A 6,693-nucleotide genomic window follows, 5' to 3' on the forward strand; every position below is an offset into this window, starting at 1 on the left:
TGACGTCACTGTGTGATTTATATATGTAGAGTTATCTGCCAATTTAGAAGTAATCACTCTAAGTTACAGAATGTATTATCATTATATCACATAATGTACTAGAAGTGTCTTGCTAATGTTCTTTGTAATGGGGAACTTGCAAACCCTCCATGTTGAATGTTGCATCATGGGAATGTGATAATAAATACTATTCAATTAGTATTATAACAATGTTGATACATTGTTTGTAACAACAAATAATTAATTCATAGTCATCATGACCATTGTGGGGGTTTATTTTATCAGTAGCTCAAGATTAGATATTACGATAACCACAGATAATCCCATAGTCTCTTACGTCTGAGCATGCTCAGTATGGATTGCAAGTTCCCTGTTGCGTGCTTTCAACTGTACATGCTCAAACCAAAGAAGAACAGTCGAGTGACTCTACAACATTGTGACTGAATAGCGGCTACAATACAATACATGTTTCATTGGCATAATACTGGATTTCTCATTAATAGATACACAAAGACTTTGAATGACATCTAAATTCGGACAAAAGGTTGATAAAATTCATCCTGAAAAAAGCCTCGTTACATCTAAATTAGAAATGAAGACTTCTGAAACTGATTAAATGTGTCTTATGTAATCATATCAAAATCGACAGTAGGAGCTATTTATACGATTTCCCCACTGTGCCACTTTAACGGTTACAGTTTATAATATGCTTCTGAGGTCGTCAATCCCCTTCATGACATCTCCAAGTCCAGTTATTAAACTGTCATGTTGTAATGTAACCTTTCAATACATGTCAAGAAAGATCCCTGTAATATCCTGTCTTCCAAATACTTATCTCATCTTATTCTATGGCTTATTCTTTATGACGATTGTGAAAACTTTATAATATATCCTGCTATAATATGATGTACACAATACAATACACAGTGCAACGTAATTCTTTGAATTCCGCACTGTCAGCATGTCTTATACAATTATAGCATGATTGCCATGGAGATAAACGATATGATATGATATTCTGAAAATGTATTGATAATATCACGCTGGTACAATGGGCATTACACATATAGTTTGTGAAGGATGTAAAGTTTGTGTTGAATAATCTGTGATTAGATACCATGACGAATATTTTGTTGATGTTAAATAATCTATGATATAAATACGTGTCGAATATATTGGCCCAAAATTTTAATCGTGGACTTGGTATATTATGATGTAGAATAATGTATAGATAAGAGGCTATTACTTTTAAATATAATACTGTAGACGATAACTCATTGTTTATCTAATGGCGAATTATGAACTACAATTATTGTGAGTCGTTCAGTGAATGACTTCTACTGGGTACATCGAGACACCTAAAAGCAATGCTGAGTTATTGAATACATGCACCTGGAGTAGAGTCCTTATAATGTGCTTCAATTACGCTACGTCATAGTTAAGATGTTATTATTACGAGATATATAATCTGTGCTACGAGGCCAAATTCTCATCAAAGTGACCAGAGTTATCACTCTTCATACTCGATCTTCCGCATGTCTTCTAGTTTCCTTGACGAGCCCATTCTCTGTTCTTGTATTTGTCACATACGTAAGACGTGTACGATATCGAACGGAAGTTGAAGATAGCGAATTTGGCGAGTATGGGGGCGAGCCATATACGCAGTTACAGCAGCTAACTAATGAACTTCTTACGTCTTTCTGTGAAATAAAGTAGAGAAGAAGAAGTTATGCTATCAATTGCACTCTCTTTTTCTGTATAAGGTAACGACATAGAACATTACAAATTATGTTTATGACTTGTGATAGGATATAACAATAAATATATAAAGAAACTGAAAAATATTCAAACTAATTATAAGTTTTAAGTACAGACTTCATGTCGGAGTGTTTTACATTTTGTAAAAATTGAAAGTACAATGCAGTACACTAGATATAAAGTTAATTTAGGGGAAATCTGTATGTTATAAACCATGTAAAGTTGAGAGTAAAAAATTGAGAACAATGTAATTGGGATCAATAGACAACTTTGCGTCTAGACGATGTTGGATGTCTAATGTTAGCCATACCAATCATGTCCAATGAAATCACGACTATATCTATCGTATCCAATTAAATCACGGCCATATCAATCGTGTCCAATGAAATCACGGCCATATCAATCATATCCAATGAAATCACGGCCATATCAATCGTGTCCAATGAAATCATAGCCATATCAATCGTGTCCAATGAAATCACGGCCATATCAATCGTGTCCAATGAAATCACGGCCATATCAATCGTGTCCAATGAAATCACGGCCATATCAATCGTGTCCAATGAAATCACGGCCATATCAATCGTGTCCAATGAAATCACGACCATATCTATCATATCCAATGAAATCACGGCCATATCAATCGTGTCCAATGAAATCATAGCCATATCAATCGTGTCCAATGAAATCACGGCCATATCAATCGTGTCCAATGAAATCACGGCCATATCAATCGTGTCCAATGAAATCACGGCCATATCAATCGTGTCCAATGAAATCACGGCCATATCAATCGTGTCCAATGAAATCACGACCATATCTATCATATCCAATGAAATCACGGCCATATCAATCGTGTCCAATGAAATCACGGCCATATCAATCGTGTCCAATGAAATCACGGCCATATCAATCGTATCCAATGAAATCACGGCCATATCAATCGTGTCCAATGAAATCACGGCCATATCAATCGTGTCAAATGAAATCACGACCATATCTATCGTATCCAATGAAATCACGGCCATATCAATCGTGTCCAATGAAATCACGGCCATATTTATCGTATCCAATGAAATCACGACCATATCAATCGTGTCCAATGAAATCACGACCATATCTATCATATCCAATGAAATCACGGCCATATCAATCGTGTCCAATGAAATCACGGCCATATCAATCGTGTCCAATGAAATCACGGCCATATCAATCGTGTCCAATGAAATCACGGCCATATCAATCGTGTCCAATGAAATCACGGCCATATCAATCGTGTCCAATGAAATCATAGCCATATCAATCGCGTCCAATGAAATCACGACCATATCTATCATATCCAATGAAATCACGGCCATATCAATCGTGTCCAATGAAATCACGACTATATCTATCGTATCCAATGAAATCACGGCCATATCAATCGCGTCCAATGAAATCACGACCATATCTATCATATCCAATGAAATCACGACCATATCTATCATATCCAATGAAATCACGGCCATATCAATCATATCCAATGAAATCACGACCATATCTATCATATCCAATGAAATCACGGCCATATCAATCGTGTCCAATGAAATCACGGCCATATCAATCGTGTCCAATGAAATCACGGCCATATCAATCGTATCCAATGAAATCACGACCATATCTATCATATCCAATGAAATCACGACCATATCTATCATATCCAATGAAATCACGGCCATATCAATCATATCCAATGAAATCACGGCCATATCAATCATATCCAATGAAATCACGGCCATATCAATCGTGTCCAATGAAATCATAGCCATATCAATCATATCCAATGAAATCACGGCCATATCAATCATATCCAATGAAATCATGGCCATATCAATCGTGTCCAATGAAATCATAGCCATATCAATCATGTCCAATGAAATCACGGCCATATCAATCGTGTCCAATGAAATCACGGCCATATCAATCGTGTCCAATGAAATCACGGCCATATCAATCGTGTCCAATGAAATCACAGCCATATCAATCGTGTCCAATGAAATCATAGCCATATCAATCGTGTCCAATGAAATCACGGCCATATCAATCGTGTCCAATGAAATCACGGCCATATCAATCGTGTCCAATGAAATCACGACTATATCAATCGTGTCCAATGAAATCACGGCCATATCAATCGTGTCCAATGAAATCACGGCCATATTTATTTATCGCGTCCAATGAAATCACGGCCATATCAATCGTGTCCAATGAAATCACAGCCATATCAATCGCGTCCAATGAAATCACGGCCATATCAATCGCGTCCAATGAAATCACGGCCATATCAATCGCGTCCAATGAAATCACGGCCATATCAATCGCGTCCAATGAAATCACGGCCATATCAATCGTGTCCAATGAAATCACGGCCATATCAATCGTGTCCAATGAAATCACGGCCATATCAATCGTGTCCAATGAAATCACGGCCATATCAATCGCGTCCAATGAAATCACAGCCATATCAATCGCGTCCAATGAAATCATAGCCATATCAATCGTGTCCAATGAAACCATAGCCATATCAATCGTGTCCAATGAAATCACGGCCATATCAATCGTGTCCAATGAAATCACGGCCATATTTATCGCGTCCAATGAAATCACGGCCATATCAATCGTGTCCAATGAAATCACGGCCATATTTATCGTATCCAATGAAAACATAGCCATATCAATCGTGTCCAATGAAATCACGGCCATATCAATCGCGTCCAATGAAATCACTGCCATGTCAATCGTGTCCAATGAAATCACGGCCATATCTATCATATCCAATGAAATCACGACCATATCTATCATATCCAATGAAATCACGGCCATATCAATCGTGTCCAATGAAATCACGGCCATATTTATCGTATCCAATGAAAACATAGCCATATTTATTTATCGTGTCCAATGAAATCACGGCCATATTTATCGTATCCAATGAAATCACGGCCATATCTATCATATCCAGTGAAATCACGTTCATTATTTATTAAAATGCATCTCGGGGACATTTCACATTTCAATTTTCTTAAAACTTCACAGCATGAGAGTTTATTCCTGGTCCCTTTGAAATTTAAACGAGATTTGGAATTCACCATCTTCAAGATGTTTTCATGGAAATCATCAAACTTGTATTTTCCAATAGAGTTAATACAGTATTAAGCAGCCATATTGTATTCTAAAATTTCGAAAGTGTGTAGAGTGATCTCAGATGTTTTTAATTATTTAAATTTTAACAGCTAATATGTTGGTGTTTAGTTGTACAGAGTAAAACAAACGTTAACAGAGTTTATGTGCGATGTTTATCAGACGTTAATGTAATCAATATCGACACCCGCCAATGAACCGGCAACATAGATCTGACTACACGTGCGGTTGGATATATTTTATTTTTCATAAATCATAAAATATTTGGAACTGTGTAGTCTTCACTATTAACTGCATATATATTCAATAACTAGTTTTTTATAGTCTCTACTAATAACTGCATATACATAATTCAATAACTAGTTTTGTGTAGTCTTTACTAATAACTGCATATACATAATTCAATGACTAGTTTTGTGTAGTCTTTACTAATAACTGCATATACATTCAATAACTAGTTTTGTGTAGTCTTTACTAATAACTGCATATACATAATTCAATAACTAGTTTTGTGTAGTCTTTACTAATAACTGCATATATATAATTCAATAACTAGTTTTGTATAGTCTTTACTAATAACTGCATATATATAATTCAATAACTAGTTTTGTGTAGTCTTTACTAATAACTGCATATATATAATTCAATAACTAGTTTTGTGTAGTCTTTACTAATAACTGCATATATATAATTCAATAACTAGTTTTGTGTAGTCTTTACTAATAACTGCATATATATAATTCAATAACTAGTTTTGTGTAGTCTTTACTAATAACTGCATATATATAATTCAATAACTAGTTTTGTGTAGTCTTTACTAATAACTGCATATACATTCAATAACTAGTTTTGTATAGTCTTTACTAATAACTGCATATATATAATTCAATAACTAGTTTTGTGTAGTCTTTACTAATAACTGCATATATATAATTCAATAACTAGTTTTGTGTAGTCTTTACTAATAACTGCATATACATAATTCAATGACTAGTTTTGTGTAGTCTTTACTAATAACTGCATATACATTCAATAACTAGTTTTGTGTAGTCTTTACTAATAACTGCATATATATAATTCAATAACTAGTTTTGTATAGTCTTTACTAATAACTGCATATATATAATTCAATAACTAGTTTTGTGTAGTCTTTACTAATAACTGCATATATATAATTCAATAACTAGTTTTGTATAGTCTTTACTAATAACTGCATATACATAATTCAATAACTAGTTTTGTATAGTCTTTACTAATAACTGCATATATATAATTCAATAACTAGTTTTGTGTAGTCTTTACTAATAACTGCATATATATAATTCAATAACTAGTTTTGTGTAGTCTTTACTAATAACTGCATATACATAATTCAATGACTAGTTTTGTGTAGTCTTTACTAATAACTGCATATACATTCAATAACTAGTTTTGTGTAGTCTTTACTAATAACTGCATATATATAATTCAATAACTAGTTTTGTGTAGTCTTTACTAATAACTGCATATATATAATTCAATAACTAGTTTTGTATAGTCTTTACTAATAACTGCATATACATAATTCAATGACTAGTTTTGTGTAGTCTTTACTAATAACTGCATATACATAATTCAATGACTAGTTTTGTGTAGTCTTTACTAATAACTGCATATATATAATTCAATAACTAGTTTTGTATAGTCTTTACTAATAACTGCATATACATAATTCAATGACTAGTTTTGTGTAGTCTTTACTAATAACTGCATATA

The sequence above is a fragment of the Glandiceps talaboti genome, chromosome 9 (genome assembly GCF_964340395.1).
Source record: "Glandiceps talaboti chromosome 9, keGlaTala1.1, whole genome shotgun sequence".
Taxonomy (NCBI): domain Eukaryota; kingdom Metazoa; phylum Hemichordata; class Enteropneusta; family Spengelidae; genus Glandiceps; species Glandiceps talaboti.